This window comes from Lontra canadensis, unplaced genomic scaffold (assembly GCF_010015895.1).
Source record: "Lontra canadensis isolate GAN:19392208 unplaced genomic scaffold, GSC_riverotter_1.0 scaffold117, whole genome shotgun sequence".
In the NCBI taxonomy this organism is placed as follows: domain Eukaryota; kingdom Metazoa; phylum Chordata; class Mammalia; order Carnivora; family Mustelidae; genus Lontra; species Lontra canadensis.
Genome location: NW_022631111.1, coordinates 3077863 through 3094933, shown reverse-complemented (window position 1 = coordinate 3094933; position 17071 = coordinate 3077863). Strand labels below are relative to the sequence as shown.

The 17071-nt window shown below is 49.2% G+C and overlaps 1 non-coding gene across 1 annotated transcript; it reads right to left on the bottom strand.

Annotated features, from left to right (window-relative positions):
* Positions 1-16576: 16576 nt before the first annotated feature.
* LOC116857092 lies at positions 16577-16681 on the bottom strand. The gene has a single exon (XR_004380690.1). It is a non-coding gene; the product is annotated as a U6 spliceosomal RNA (small nuclear RNA).
* Positions 16682-17071: the final 390 nt, after the last annotated feature.

The window sequence follows — 17071 nt, the reverse complement described above, 5'->3', positions numbered from 1 at the left end:
TCCCTTTGCTTTCCTGTTTTTCCTGAATCTGAACTGATGCAGACCGAGCTTGGCATGTGAAGGGCTTGGCTTCTGTCAGGAGCATAAACTTATTGCCTCTTTTTAAGAGTTTTTATTTATTTGAGAGAGAGAGCATCAGCGAGTGCGTGAAAGCAGGAGTGGGGGTGCGGAGGGGCAGAAGGAGCGTGAGAAGCCGGCTCCCTGTGGAGCAGGGAACTCGGTGTGGGGCTCAATCCCGGGACCCCAAGATCATGACCTGAGCAAAAGGCAGACGCTTAACCGGCTGAGTCACCAGGTGCCCCAACTTACTGCTTCTAATAAGGAATGAGTGGGTTGTCTAACATTTTAAAAACCCAAATAGAGTAGATTTTTATTTTGCAGATGCCTCTGTGAGACAATGTTTTTTTATATTAAAAAAAAAAGTCAAATGTATTTATAAATAAGAACAAAAATTTCTAAACGGCCTTACGTTTCATCAAGATCAGCTTCCCCCTTTTAAGTGGATAAGTGTGTTTTCCTTGATCACATGCGTTTGATCTGGCAGCCCCCCAGTCTCCGGACCCCATTTCCAGCCTTATTTTTTTTTCCCCTTCAGAGACGAAGCTCCATGAGGGCAACACTGGGAAGGTCCGAAATGGGGAACATTAACCAAAGTGAGGGTGTCCAGGGCCCCAGAAGGAGGCACTCATTTCACCTGCTGGCTCTGTGGGTTTCTAGAACGCGAGGGCTTGGGGCGTATCTGTGACCTACTAGTTTGATGCCCTTCCCCCAGCCACCACCTTAATAAATTACAGCTTCTGCAAAGGATCTGGATTTGAATTTGGCGGGCCCAGTCTCTCCCTGTAAGGAAATTAGTGTGAGAAAGTGACACTCCAAGACTGTTTGGTGAACGAGGTCTTAGCAGGTGGAAGGATCCAAGTGGCATGGCCCCAAGACCCCCATTCTCCTGGGTGTGGGGCTCTGGGGCCTGGGCTGCCCTCTGTCAACTAGAGCCAGCTGGACTCTCTTCGGGCTGACCTCGGAAGGCCCCTCGAACTCTCTTAGGAGACGTATTTCTGCAGGACCTCTCCCTGACAGCAGTCAAACCCAGGGACTGCAACCAGGATAGCATGGTCCTTCCAGAGTACCCAGTGTGTGAGGCTGAATGCTGACTCTCGGGTCCCATCTGGGTAAGGGGGACAGAGGCAGTGCCCAGAAGAAAGGGCTGTGGGAGGCTGAAGTGAGAGCAAGTCTGAACCATTCAAGATCCTGGGCCTGACTCACCACCCACGTTGGGAATGGGGGGCCGCTCTGGACAGCAGCTTCCTCCTGCGCCTGCAGGGGAAGTAGGCCTGGCTGGAAACCCCTGGTTGGGAGGTTTGGCAACCTGGGGGGTGGACAGTGGTGTGCTGGGCGTGGCTAGTACCGACTGGTCATTAAATATGCAGGAATGCTGAGAGTTGTCCTTATAAATTAAATTGTACTAACAGATTAAATAAACGTGAAAAACAAAGGCCATCAATACTTGAGACTCAAGGCATCCTGGTCACCCAGCCACACTGTGCTGCAGGTCGAGGCTCTAGGAGCAGCTGAACACCTGTTTACTGGGCGGCGGAAAGACTGTTTGACACGTGCGACTGTGAAGTGAAGTAGCTTGAAATGACTGATGCCACAGATCAGGGCTTTTCTCCCTGGAAGCTGGTCATTGGAATTTCCCTGCACACCACCAGCAGGTGCCTTCTGCACGCCTGGCCAGGGCCCCCCTGTGCACACACCGGCCTTCTTGAGCTGATCGGGCAGATGGTTAAAGCACCCCTCGCTGCTCTCTGTCCCTGGCTCTGGGGAACGTCTCCTGCAGGGCTGTGGTGTGTAGGGCCTGTTCTGCCTTCTCCCTCTTTTCTGCTGAGGCTCAAAGGCCCCTGCTGGTCTGAGGCCACTCTGGCTGGTCCTGGGTCCTGGGTGTGGCCCAAGGCGGCGGCTGCAACAGACACACATGTTGGCTGAGCCCTGGCCAGCACAGGCCCCAGCTGGCTCATCTGCGTATCTGCTCTGCAAGCCACTGCTGGGAGAGTAAGGTTCTGAGAGCAGGAGCTTACCGGAGCCTGGCAATCAGTACATGGCAGGCCAGGATTCCAGCACATTCTGCCGGACTCAAGGTCAGTGTGTCCCAGCACACTGCCCTGGGCCTCTGACCACCGGAGCGGCACTAGGGGGAGGCCCAATGGGAGGTTGCCATGCTGCTTTGGGCCCCTGGGGTGTGGAGCCCTGCCGGCTACTCTGGCCAGTTCTAGAATTCCTCCGTGGGTGCATGGCCCTTTCCTTGTGTCCTCTCCCACATGTGTTACTGAGACGACAAAATTGTCAGAGCACCAACATCCTACTCGGGGTTCTTGGGAGGAGAAAGTAGCAGGAGGAACCTGGGTGGGCTGGGGCCTAGTGGAGAAGAGGAAAACAGGCAGAGGAAGGCTTGTCAGTAACCCCCAGCAGGGACTTCCTATAGGGCCAAGGGCACAGGAGGGGCCTCGCCCCAGCTGTTTCCCTTTGCTGGGAAAGACCAGGGAGGAGGAGTGCCGGGCTGGGGCCTGGCAGGTGGGGAGGGCACGGGGACAGGGCTGGGCAGGCTGGCCCCTGGGAGGGCTCCACATAGCCGGCAGGGTCCAGCTCGTAGCCCGCTCTAAAGCACAGAAGGTCACGGACAGATGAGTGGATACGCCCAGTGGGGTACGTCCATACAATGGAATGTCATTCATTTTTAATAAGAAACTGAATTCAAACAGAGGTTGGAAACATGGACGAAACTTGAGGAACTTCTACTTCTTCTCCTTTTTTTTTTTTTTTAAACATTTTGCTTGTTTGAGAGAGAGAGAGAGCAAGAGCAGGGTGGGGGGTAGAGGGAGAAGCAGACTCCCTGCTGAGTGGGGAGCCTGACATGGGGCTTGACCCCAGGACTCCGGGACTCTGGGATCGTGCTCTGAGCTGAAGGCAGATGCCCAACCAACTGAGCCACCTGGGAGCCCCCTGAAGACTTTATTCTACAAGAAATGAGCCAGTCTCAGGACATTCAATGCTGTAGGCATCCGCTGGTGAGGAGACAAATCCATACACGGAGGGTGCAATGGCGGTAGCCAGGGCAGGGGGTGGGGGCCACGGGGAGTTAGGGACAATTGCAGTTGGAGAAGGTGAGAAGGTTCTGGAGAGAGATGGTTGGGATGGTTGCACAGACACTTAAACACGGCTCAATGGTAGATTTCATGTTGTGTATTTTACCACAATTTTTAAAAAAAGTTAAAAATATGTTCGAACAACCACAAAAAAACAGAGTGTTGAGGGAAGCCACAGGAGTGCAAAGAGAAAATCCCAAAGGCACAGGGCAAGGGGCCAAGCAGAAGGATCCATGGGGGCCCCAAGGGGCTGGTTCTAGGTGTGTGACCAAGGGCAGGTCCCCGCCGCTGTGGACATCTGCCTTCCCCTCTGTGACATGGCTCGAAACAACCAGCAAGCCTTCTTCACGAGGCTGCTGTGAGGCTCCCAGGCCTTGCGGTGGGACAAGGGAGAAGTGCCCCAGGGGTGGAGCCCAGGCCTAGGAGACCCGTCGCCCAGGGACAGACGGCACAGAACGTGGAGCCTCCAGCGGCCACCTGAGCAACCTCCCACTTGAGGGGGACACAGTCCGTGTCAGGAGGCCTGGCTTGCCCCAGATGGCATGGGAATGGGCGGGAAGCCTCTCCCAGGAAGAAAGCAGGTGGTTTCTGAAGTAGCAACTGAAATAGTACCCAAAGGGAAACCCCAACCTGGACCAGCAACTGACGCTGATCCAACAGGATTTTATTTCTCTACCCAGGCATTCCTGTCTCGCTCCCAAAAAGACCTTCAGTGATTTGCAATCATTTTGTTTTGCGATCGAGCAAAACAAGGCAGGAGGTGTAATCCCAAGTGATACTTCGGTTGCACCCCTAGGGCTCCCCCTCTACACTGCCCGCACAGATGGGAAATGGGGCTCAGTGGGGAGAAGAGACAAGGCTAAGGGCACACTGCTGGACAGAGCCTGTGGGGCTCAGGCTGTGGATCCGCCATCCAGCCTCGGGGGCTGCCCTTCCTCCCCCTACAGATTCAGACCAGCCTTGTGCCATTTGGCTGAGGACCAGCCTCCTGGCTCCGGTGTCCTTGCTCAGGGAAGAAACTTCTCACAGCAGCCCAGTTTGTTCTTTCTTTGAATTGGGTTTTGAAGGCACAGCCAGTGTAGGGATTTTATGATGGGCCTAGGGCCCCCGAGCATCCCCATGGGGAGTTCAGGCTTCCCTCTCTCCCAGAGCCTTCCCCCTTCCTTCCTCCCATCCTAATCTCTTCCCTGCCCTCCTCCCTCCCTCCCCTTCTTCAAACACTTATGGAGATCCTGCTTAGGGCCAGACCCTGGGGTCCCCGCCTGGAGGAAAGGGCAATCTAATGGGGAGCCGGGCAAGTGAATAGGGGTTTGTGCTAGGACAGAGGTCAAAGTGTGGGGCTGTGGGTACTGGTGGAGGACAATCTCAGCAGAGGCAGGAACCAGTGAGGGAGAACCTTGCTGTGTCTGGGGAGGCCTCAGCATCCCAGCCCCCAGCATCCCAGTGTTTTGCTGCTCAGGGTCCTTCTTTCAGGGACAAGAGGTCCACTGTGAAGGAGGTAGAATTCTGCCTTCACATCTGGTCTCAGCCTCTTGCTCGCTGCACCCTTGGGCAGTTGGTTATCTGTTACTCTACTTGACCAGTCATAAAATGGGTCTGAGAAGCCCTACAGTGGGGAGCCAAGGCTTGGAGGGCAGCAGGAGGAATGGCCCGTCAGTGGGTTCTGTGGCCTTCCTGGCTGCCGGCTGCCCTCCTTGCCGTGGTCGTGGTCCTGGGCTCTGCACTTCAGCTGTCTGCGGGATGGGGGAATGGGGCCCCTCATTCACCCCCAGGTTGGTCCCCAAGCCAGGCCTGGCACAGAGCATCCCTTTCGCAGGAAGGCCAAGTTACCAAAACAGATAAATTGATCTGTCAAGAAGAAGCCCTTGGAGAAAGAATCTCTTAACTGTCTCAGCCAAGAAGCTCAAAAGGGGAATTGTTCCCGGAGATGAAGGAGGAAACAACAGACACCTTCTTCACGGGCTCTGCCTGCGGGCGCCCCTCGCATGGTTCGCTGCCCCTCCTTCCCACGTGGCCCCCCGAGAGCACCTGTGGGCGGGGGGCCAGCCCAGGGACCCACACAGTCTCCTCCCAATGGCTCCGGGGCAGTGTCCCAGCCCCAAGCCACCTGTCTGGGGGAGGCGGAAGCCAAGAGCCACTGTTTGGCCTTTGTCCCACTTCTGACTGGGACACCTCAGAAACTCAGTCCCTTATCTGTTCCGCGGAGGGCTGAGGACCTGAGCCACCCACCTTGCCAGTAGGGAGTGTGTGTCTGTTCCAGGCCAACTCCCGGTCAGGGTGACTGTCCGAACTGGGAGGGTGACGGGGACCGGGGAGACTGGTCAGGAGCAGATAATGAGCCTCTGGAGACCAGAGCACCTCCTGTTCCCTTAAGAAGGAAGGGAATGTTCTCAGAGAAATGGGGATGACCTCTTCCTGGAGGGAAAGGGGTGACTCGTGGGTTCACAGCCAGCTCTTCCCGCTCCCAGCTGTGTGACCCCGTGAAAGGTACTTGGTCTCTCTGTGCAGTGGTTTCCTCAGGTGTAGGATGGGCATCTTGTGGGATTGTCCTTGTGGCTTACACTGAAGATGAGGTTCACGGGTGTGCTGTGTGCCTGGCACATTGTGGGCGTGTCATAAATGTTAGCCGTCGTTATCTTGTAGTATCGTAAGGATGTATTGTAAGCCATCGCTTTGTATAACTTTTCTCATTTAACCCTCACTGCCACCTGGAGGTGGGTCTTAATGTCCTTATTCTCCAGATAAGGGAAATAAGGCTCAGAGAGAGGAGTAACTGCCTAGGGCTTCCCAGCTAAGGTCTGTGTCCCCTTCGAAGGGGCTGTGTCTGGCTCCGAATTATCACTGATTCCACTACACTTTGTAATCAGGAGGGCGGGAAATGCCGCTGAAGCGGCCAAGGGGACAGGTGGGACAGATGTGGGCCCAGCTCCTGTCACAGTACCCCCCACCTCATGTGGCTGTCACAGCTTTGTTAAAGGGACTGTCACCAGAAGCAGTCCCTCCAGGGGGAGAGGCCGTGGGAAGGGATGGGGCAGTGCAGAGCCAGAAGTGAGCATTAGATACAAAAGTAAGCCCTGAATCAAGGGGTAGTGTGAGGACCTGCCTGGAGGACCTGGGAACATGTGAGCAGCGGTTCAAACCAGAGCAAGAGCGTGACAATCCCAGCCCCCTTCAACAGCCCTGCCCCCACCTTGGCCCTAGGAAAGGCTGTAGGCACAAAGGCGTTAGTTCAACACTGGGAAGATTGCCCAAGACAGGCAGAGCGTGAAGCCCCCCGTGGTTGTGGGTGGAGGACCCATGAGTCAGAGGGGTCCTCCAGACGCAGCAGGGGAGGAGGCAGGGACACTGTGGCCACCCGGAAACCCATGCAGTGACATCTGCTCACACATGAAAGGTGGCTGCAGAGTGTCATCAGCCTGGGAGTGCCAGCATGACGTCACTAGGGGGAGGGGGGCCGGGGCGGGGGGGTGTGGTACAGGCCCCCTGACTTCCCAGGGGAAAAAGCTTGCCACTGTCAGGAACATGAAAGAACTGTCAAAGATCCATGAAACTAGCTGCGTGGATTGTGAAACATAAGACTCACTTCTGTTTGTTTTGTGACAACGCGGAAGCCACAGATGTTCTCTCAAGATGAAAGAGAAGAACTACCAGGGACCTCTCTTGTTGTGACCTCCAGCACCTCCTCCCTGTCCCCTGTCCACCGTCTCCCGCTTCCCCCAACCCCATTCCAGTGGGGCCATACCCACACCTGGAGTACATGGGTCAGGGGTCACAGGAAAGGATGGGCCAATGGTGAAATCTTGAGGCGGGGAGGGAAGAGCAGGTGTCATACGTCAGGGATCAAAGGTCAGATGGGCAGTCGTACCAAGGCAAAGACATTCGACTGTTAATACCTAGAGGCCAAGGACTGACCAGTTAGTGTGTGTCCGGAGCAGTCCGTGGTCAAGGAAGAGGAAGGCCTTGAAAAAGGAGCCATGGTCAATGAGGAGAGAAGGCAGCGCTCCCATCCAGGGGGCTAATGCTGAGCTTGGCCATGTGGGTGCGCTGCCTGCCAATGGCTCCTCCCCTAAACTTGGGAGGTAAACGTCATTATACTCATCTTGCAGGTGAGGAACTGAGGCTCACAGAAGTTGAGTGAATCACCAAAAGTCTCATCACTTCTGCATCTGAAGCAGTCTGTCTGACAACAGTGAGGGGCCAGGTCACCAAAGTGAGGATGGTCTGTACCCTGAGAACAGACTCAAATGCTGATGGCTCATCTCTAGAAAGGAGGCCTATGCCTGAGGTCCAGAATTGTAGAGGCATTAGATCAGGGGAAAATGAAATCCATCATATTCTAGACCAGGGATCTCCAAAGAGGCCTCAGTGAGCAATAATGACACCAGTAACTAACAAAGTCCTACTTTAGAGAGTGGGGGACACATTTTGGTCACATTTTTGCTCATATTAAAAGATGTCATAGGTTAAAATCAGAGAAAAGTTTTAAAATAATCTATGGATAGGAGATATCAGAGAAACCATGAGTATCTGTAGCATGGTGACATTGTGGGTGGGGGACAAAGTGAAGCTGATCTGGGCCTGGTAGTCTGAGTTGTCCCTGGGGAACTAGTGGGCTCTTCTTTGAAGATGACAGTTGCTATTTCTGTCTGCATATCTGTCCCCCTTTTCTGATCTGAGCACCCCACCTCCCTTAGGGACCAACCCTCCTACAGTCTCAGACTGTGTGTCTCTGTGGGGTTGCCCCTGCTCCAGCTGCCTGGGAGGGATATGACTCAGGTGTGGCCAGGCAGAATGACCATGTTGCATCCAAGAAAAGGCCTAGAGTCTAATCCAGCCAGAGGATCCTCCCCTGCACTGTGGGGGACCACTGGGAAAGGAGCTGAGCTGGGCTTGCTCATCTATCAGAAAAGAGATGGAGCTGTGTGTGCATGGGAGGGGGAAGCTATCTTGATATGTTCATGTAAGTACACATGTATATGTATGAGCATTCTATGTGCATAGGGGGACACATGTAAAAGGGAGGCCAATGAATGAGATAAAAGTCAGATTAAATTCATTTAGTCTTTCAACATTTAATGAAACTTACTACTATCCACACACTATGCCTCCCAGCATCCATTGTCCTTTCTTCCTTCATGGCCCATTTGGTGATCTCTTCCTCTGGATGAGGTCAGTTGGTGGGGCTCCATCCCAGTCCAAGCCAATCAGCATATCTCATTCCCATGGCCACATCATTGGCACAGAGGTGGGAACATGACCTAAGTTAGACAGCTAACCAGAGACAGTCTCAGGGTTTTGTAGAAGCTTTGGCAGAAGAGGTTCTCCTCTTGATGGTTCAGTTTGAAGCTGAGGTGGGCACATGACCTAAGCTAGACAGCTAACCAGAGACAGTCTCAGGGTTTTGTAGAAGCTTTGGCAGAAGAGGTTCTCCTCTTGATGGTTCAGTTTGAAGCTGAGAGGATGGCAGAGTTTGACACCATGAGGAGTCATAAGTCTGAGAATAGAGTCAACCCAGGTGAGGTGCATCCAAAGGATAGAAAAAGAGAGAAATTAGGCCTTGGGTTTTAGTCCTGAACCAAATTGTGACGAAAGCCAATAAAACCCTAGACTTTTCAGTTATATGAACCCATGGACTTACTTTTGCTCAGGTCTGTTTTATGTGGGATTTTCTGTCCTTACAATTAAAAGTCATCCTGAACAAAATCAATGAAAAGAAGATTCCCATTCTGAGAGTGAGAAATAATAAAATAATCTAGACTTGAACAAAAATGGACTAAAAGAAATATGATTAAAACATTTAAAAAGAGAAAATGAGAAAAAATGACAAAATAAAATGAGACAGATTTGAACAACAGCCAAACACATCTCATGAAAAAATAAATGTAGTCATTAACATGAACAACTCAATGGAACATTTAAGCAGAGAGAAGTGGTGTGTTGGTAGATAGAAAAAACTTCAACAAAAGAGAGAAGGAGATGTGACAGTGATTTTATGAGACTGGTGAACAGGAAGAAGTGGTCCAGGTACATATTCTCTCCAGAAAGAGGAAATAGTTATGAAAGACTGAAGAAGCACATCAAGTTCCAAACAGGTGAAATAGAAGTAAATCAATGCCTAGACACGTCATTATAAAACAACAAACACAATAGCCGAGTCAAGAGACAGAGTAATGAAAGCAGAATGATAATTAGGCTGACAACAGACTTCTCAGCAGCAACACCTGATGCCAGGAGACAATGGGATAAAATCATCACAGAACTGAAGAAAAATAAATTCTGTCAACCCGATCACCAATGTCCAGCTAAACAATAATTCATGAATAGGGATGAGAGAGACAGTCTTCAAGCAAAGATGGAATGAGTTTATTACTCACAGCCTCAATTTGAGAATTAATAAAGGATTGTTTTGAGGAGCAAAGAAATGGAATCCAGAGGAAGGGGTAACAAACTAACAAAGAAATTAGTAAGCATGTTGGTAAGTCCAAAAAAAAAAAAAAAGCATTCATTACTAAAACAAAAACAAAAACAAAACACTGTAATTTTGTGGAAAGGGTTTAAAATCAGGTGGAAGTGAAAAAATATACAGCAATACTGTGATACATGTTAAATGGTTGATTGAAGTTTAATGATTGTGAACTCTATGCATCATTTGGCTGAAGGATAGAGACCCTGATCAGTCTCAGATACACATGTTAACCATAGTGGGTTGGCACTGGAAGAATAGATATAGAATGTATAACTTTCAAACCAGTGGGATAGTAGAACAGAGAGGAACAAAGAGAAGTCAGTCAACACAATGAAGATAGGAAAAGAGAAAAAAATAAGCAAAAAAAAAAAGAGAGAGAGAGAGAGAAGAAGAGGAAGAAGAAGAGGAGGAGGAGGAGGAGGAGAAGGAGAAGAAGAAGAAGAAGAAGAAGGAGAAGGAGAAGGAGAAGAAGGAGAAGAAGAAGAAGAAAGGGAAAGAAAAAAAAGAAAGAAAATACAAAGAAAGACCAAAATTACATGGTGGAAATAATTCCAAGTAATCATAAAATGTAAGAGACTTCTAGTGAATGCAGCCTCATACCTCTTCCTGCATGCCTGCCAATAGACTTTGGTCCAGATGTTTGCACCCATCTTTCCACTATTACCAGAGGAGTAGCTCCCCAGCACAGAAGCCTATCCCATTTGATTCCACGATTCATGCCCCATGCAGCACAATGTTTGGCCCTCAGTCTGGTGAAGCTTGTGAAAAAGCATTTGTTTATTTGAATTAAATTGAACAATGGAAGGAAGGGGGAAAAACAGACACCTAAGGTCTAGTAAGTCATAGCCATAAAGAAAGAATATGTAAGAGGAAGAATTAAAATGCTAATAAACATATTCAACTGCACTGGACATCCAAGATACGCAAATGAAAACTAAAGATAAAGTTTGGATGTTTTGCCTATCAGAAGCAGGTTTCAAAATGACAACACTAAATGTTGGGGCAGGCACAGAAGCTCTTGCATACACATCAGGATAAATATGATTTCACACTTTTTGGAAAGTAGTTTTACTTCCAAAATTTTAATTCAATTAGGGTAGCTCTAGTTGCAAGTGTCTACACACTGATTCAACTAGTTTGTTTGTCTGTGTATTTATTTATATAAGATTTTAAAATTTATTTTAAAGAGCAAGGTAGAGCAGGAACAGGGGAGGGGCAGAGGGAGAGGGACACAACCTCCAGGAGACTCCGTGCAGAGAGTAGAGCCTGACACAGGGCTCAGTCCTGGGATTCCGACATCATGACTTGAGCTGAAACCAAGAGTCACAGACTTAACTAACTGGGCCACCCAGGGACCCCATGATTCAACTGGTTTAAAAGGGAATTTATTGCCTCAAATAATCACACAGGGAGGTGTGTGTGTGTGTGTGTGTGTGTGTGTGTGTGTGTGTGCATATGCACTGTTGGTTTTAGGCATGCCTTAATTGTGTGATCTAATGAAGGAAGATCCACTTTCTCTGTGTCTATGGCATCACCTTTCTTCCAAGACTACTCTTTAATGCTTACAAAGTAGCTGCTGCCATTCTGGCTCTCACACTCTACTGTCCAGGGAAAGAGATATCATCTCTTCCCAAGGTTCCCAGAAGTTCCCAGAAAATGTTGCCTTTTGATTTATTAATGTTGCATATGGCCGATATCTGAGCCATAATTATTCTCAAGAAGTACCAGTTAGGAACAAAAGAGAAATAGGATGGGAAAGCAAAGACAAAAGAACTCAGAAACTTGAATTATTTGGAATGGATTAAAGGGGAAGAGCATACAAATGGGAAAATTTTCAGCTCTTCTCTCTTCCCATGGCTCTCTGCTCCATTCTCCCTCTTCTCTCCTTCTTAGATTCCAGTTAGAGGCCTGATTTCTTTACCATGTCCCATCTCTTATGCTCTTTTCCATTTGTTCCATCCTTTTGTTTCATTGACCTTTCCTCTGGATATTTTCTTCTATTATATTTTCCAGCTCACTAATCCTCTCTGCAACTATGCCCAATTAGCTCTGAAATCCACCCAGTGTGCTCTTAATTTCCTTTTCTTTTCCAGTTTTAGAATTTCAACTTTTAATAGTTTGCATTCTCTGCTGAAAATTAAATGTCATCTTTCATTTCCTGAAGCATATTAAACAGAAATATAAGGTTTGTGCCTGATCATACTACCATCTGGAACTACTGTGAGTCTGTTGTCTTTATTGTTTCTCCTAGCTTTTGATTGTGTCATCTGACCTATTCAAATACCTCATTATTTTTTATTCCATGCCAGACAAGGTATTTTATTTAATATATTTATTTATTTATTTTTAAATATTTTATTTCTTTATTTGACAGAAAAAGCAGAAGCAGGGGGAGCTGGAGAGGGAGAAGCAGGCTCCCCACCAAGCAGGGAGCCTGATGTGGGGCTCGATCCCAGCACCCTGGGGTCATAACCTGAGCTGAAGGCAGCTGCTTAACTGAGCCACCCAGGATGATATTACAATTTTTTCAAAAAAATTATTATATTGTGGTAACAGCACACAACATCAGATCCACCCACTTAACAAATTTATAAGTGTACAATACAGTGTTTTTGACTACAGTTGCAATGCTGTGGAGCAGATCTCTAGAGATTATTCATCATGGATAATGTTATAATTTGGGGGAAAAGATTTATATTTGGTTGTGGCAGCCTCTGAGGCTAGGGCCCCACAATCCCAGATCACCTTAACCCAACCAAACGCTGGGCTTCAGACTCAATGAGAGTGGGAAATACAGCTGGTCACACTTACCCTTAGGGTGTTGTCCTTTGGGTTGCAAAGCCTGGGATGACTGGGATGTTTACCAGGACATCCTTAGTGGGCCCAGAATTCCAACATTTGTCCCAGATCCTCATGAGGCCTGACCCCACATCTCACTCATGCTCTCAGTGTCTTCAGGAGCCCCTAGAGGGGAATGGTCCCACAGTGGGGTTACCACTCCGGGTTCCCCTCCATCCTTAGTCTTGGCATCCCAGGCCCTCCCTGCCTGGAAGGTCTCTCAAGCCTTCTGACAGATATTTACTTTCTGTCTCTCCGCTTTGCTGGTTGCTCTCCCAAGGAGTCTGCCATCACCAGCGTGAAGGTGATGAGGGACTTCAGAATCCGGTTATGTGTGGGTTCACCTTCACCTCCATCTTTTAGTAACTGGGTTGTCTTAGGCAATTGTTCAGTCTTTCTGAGCCTCAGTTATCTCTCTGAAAGAAGGGGTTAATACCCACCTTGCAGGATCTCTTTGAAGCTTAGAAGTAACCCATGTAACGTACTTAAGAATGTCCAACATGTGGTAGGTACTCAAGACACATAGCTTTGTTTTGTTGATGTTCTCAAAGACTCTTCATGGGTCCCTCGTTGCAGCTCTGATGCCCTGGGTGTGCCTGTGGGATTTTGTGTGCATGACATCCAGGAGGCTTCTGGGGGCAGTGACGAGTGGCTGGGCTAGGAGGAAAGCTGGTGGGAACCATGCTTTCTGGGCTAACATCTCTCAGAGGTCACTGGGGCTTGCCTGGGCCTGAGCAGGTGGTGGTAAGAGGCCAAAAGAGTGCTCCAATCAGGATTAGAAAGGAGAAGAACAGTCCAGGCCAGGAAAACTGGGAGATATTGGGAGGGAGAGGATGAGAGGAGACTGCGAAGCGGAAATGGTCTGGAGGTCAGACACTGCGCAGAGCGTAACTGGGGAACAGGCTAGGATGCAGGAAATGGGCTGGGGTAGTGATTCAGGCTGAAGCTGTGCCTTGCAGGGTACGTGGGACCCTTTAGGGGTGAGATGGGGCATTACCTCCTTAGCCTTTTGGCTCTGACATTTTGACTCTTTAATCCTGAGGATCTTTTGACCCATACACTGTTTGGATATTTACATTTTAATAGGATTATGCAAAACACTGATGCAATCTTATTGTGAAACTATTTTTCAGACCAAATACCATGCCAATTTAATTGTAGGTTTTTATATAGTATAATTATCGTTCCTGTTATTTTTTCTTATTTTATTGAGATTATATTAGGTCAAATAAGTTCTTTTCTATTTTTTTTTTTTTTTTTGTGGGAGATAGAGAGCATGTGAGTGGTGGTGGTGGGGATGGGCAGAGGAAGAGGGAGAGAGAGCATCTTAAGCAGGCTCCATGCCCAACATGCAGGGACCAATCCCAGGACCCTGAGATCATGATCTGCGCTGACATAAAAAGTCACTTAACCAACTGAGCCACCTTGGTGCCCCAAAATAAGTTCTTTTCTGGTTAATTTTTATAACAAAATTTGCAACTAATTGACAGAAAAGTTTTTTGTCCATTTATAATTTTTCTTCGGCTGTCGTGCGTGTGTGTGTGTAGCCATTATTTCTACCAACTCCAATTTCTCTTGGAAACGATGCAGATCCAAACTTCATAAGGAAGGTTAATTCTTTCATAAGTTATTAGTCAATTATACTTTTTCCTCAAGTGCTGATTATGTTGATGTACTTTGTGCTGATTATTTCTACTGGCTGATAGTCTTTATTACTTCTCTAAAAAGTATAAATAGTTATATCTTTTTCTTTGTTCATCTAGCAGAAATTCACAAACAGTTTTGTGATATGAGGAATCATGGGGAAAGAGAGAGAAGTGTGAGGCTCGTGAGGAGAGGAAAAGATCAGAAGATCAAATGAGAGGGAGGCCCAGAAACACAAGTGGGGAAGAGCCCAAGACGGTTGGTTCAGAATGTCCTGCTTCCCAGTTGGACAGCAGTTTTGGTCAAGTGAGGGGCCCCGACTGTGGCATTGTTGGGGCACAAGGGTGGCCGTGGTCTTCGGAGAAGATTAAGGTGCTCAGGCGTCTTGAGTTGAAGTAGGAGTGCCTAAAGGAGTGTTGCTTTGGGATGAGAATGGTTGACAACAGGGGTGGCAGCTGTGACTGGACCCTCTGAGGCTACGTACCACCTGGGACCATGGTTCCACCAGGTCGTGCTGCTCAGCAGAAAGTCCATGCTTGTCTCTGACTCTGCTTCCTCACTCACCAGCCAGCACATGGGTAAGTTACTTAGCCTCTGCCACTTCAGTTTTCTCATCTGAATAGCAGCGATACTTCTCAGAGTTGCTGTAAGAATGATTCTGAGGCACACAGGAAAATGCCCGCCGAAATCTCTCTGTAGATGGTAGCTTTTATTACTATTAACAGAGCTCCTTGGCAAAGAGCCTCCTGGGTCAGGAAACAGATGGCAAATGCCCTGTAAGGAGGGTTACCGGAAGCACCGCAGAGGCCTGGGCAGGGTCTAGGGAAACCACAAGGATTAGTGCTACAGCCTGAGGCTGGTCAGTGGGGTCTTGACCACCCAGAAGCTGAAGGTGAGGGGAGGGAGTCAATGAGATGGCGTAGAAAGCATTGCTAGCCTGGGGAATCTTCTGGGAGAGAAGCCACGAGAAAGAAATGCCCCCATCTCGATGCCCTCCCTCTCACCTCCCGCTGGAGCTTCCCATGGCCAAACCCAACCCGTTGGTCCCAACCAGACAGGGCTCTGTTCCAGGGCAGAGAGCAGGGTGGGCGAGGCGTGGCCCCAGGCTGCAAACTAAAGACATCTAGCACAGATCTGGGGGCAAGTTCTGGCATGTGCCTGCCCTTTTTGGAACACGCGCTCACGTCCGGGCTCTGGGAACGAGCCTGGGGTCACAGGGCCGGGTGGGCGACATGGAGAGCCTCATCCAATCAGACAGCTTCCCAGCAGGTTGGACTTGCCATGGAGCTCCTTTTGGAAAGGTCAGGGGTAATGTATTCTTCCTCTCGAGACTCGAGGTATTGTGGAAGCCCATTCACATGGACCCTGCAGCATTTCAGGCTTGGAATAATTCAGACGGGAGTTCGCCTGAAATTTATCTTTGCTATATTTACACAGAAAGACCTTAAGAAGCTAGCCGGCAGTGTAAACATGGATAATTATAATATTTCAGGAGAGGTTTAACATACCGAAAGAGGAAAAAGGAATTTCTAAGCACAGTGGCAGAACTCATCTCTGGACACTGAGAGAATTAAAAATTGTTCTTTTCAATCATAAAATCACGCCCATGGGAGTCTATACAATCCTGAAGGTGATTCAGGTGCAAGGGAACTATCACACAGTCTCATTTGGTCAATGCCTCAAGAGGTTGATACCCAGCACTGGTTAACAGCAAGTTGGGTCCCGCTGGGGTCAAAGTCAGTCTCTTTCCACGTAGAGGGAACGTGGGGTAGGAGTGGGAAAACACAGTCCTTGCAGTGAACAGGTCAGGCATGGACTCTGGCAGTCTTTTGGGTTCTTTGACCCTGCTGAACCTCTATTTCCCCACCTGTGAAATGGGTGAAGCGACATCCAGCTCATGGGCTTTTCCTAAGGATCACCAAGTTTCTACCGCGATAGTCCTATCACAGAGTAGGGCCTCAGCTCCTAATTCCCTGCCCCCCACTGGTCCCCGAAGCGGGGACTGGAGGCTCCCCAAGGACCGCCCAGTCTCCACCCCCTCCACATCTGCCTGGGGCCTGCCGGGAAATGCTGGTTGGAAGGCGGAGCCTGCCACCCGCTGTTACGTGGTTCAGACTGACACAGTTCCTCCCGGGACTTGAATCCAACCACCTGTTTCTGTCACAGCAAAGTCTCCCCTTCTCGATCACATGAGCAGTGTCACTAATGGAAAGGGCATGGTGAGATTTCGAGCCAGACTGACAAGGTTTCCAATCCCGGCTCTGCTATTACTCATGAAACAGCAAGCTTCCTAACTTCCCTGTGCCTCTAGGCAAGCAAGATGGCCAACAAGGCTCTGCAGGCGGTATCGAGCACCTGACACAGCCGTTGGTCATCACGGTGATGGGTCATTGGTAGTTATTGTTGTTAGTGTAGTGTGTTCAGACCTTTCTAAATTGGTCAGAAATCTGCCTTAGCTGTTGGGATTTTTCTGTTGATGGGAAGTTGCAGACCCTGGGGGAGAATCTGCTGGGTTGCCTGTCACCCTTGCCCAGGGGCCATGCTAATCTCTGTATCTCTCCAATTTTAGTGTATGTGCTGTCGAAGGGAGCATGGGGATCTGCTGGTTTGGGGGAAATGTGATGGTGGGGAGGGGGGATGGTGGCTCGGACATTGCCTGGAAGGGACCCTTGTCTGTTTTGCTCAAGCCCTGCTTTCAGGCAAGGATGAACTTGACCTCACCAGAGGCAGAGCATTCTGAGGCTGTGCTCTGCATTCTACATTCCCAAAGATGCGAGTGTGGTCCCAGAGCTTGTGTCCTGGCCAAAGGAGCACTGGACACCCTCCCCTCGTGACCTCCTGGGGGGAAGAGATGAATAATAAAGCTCAACGGCTTGCCCAAAGCACCATGGAAAAAGGCGTTCATCATCTTAATGGCACCTTTCAGATGTCTGGCTTCTCAGTGGCCTCTTCCTCATGAAACCCCCTCCCGAAAGCAGTCTAT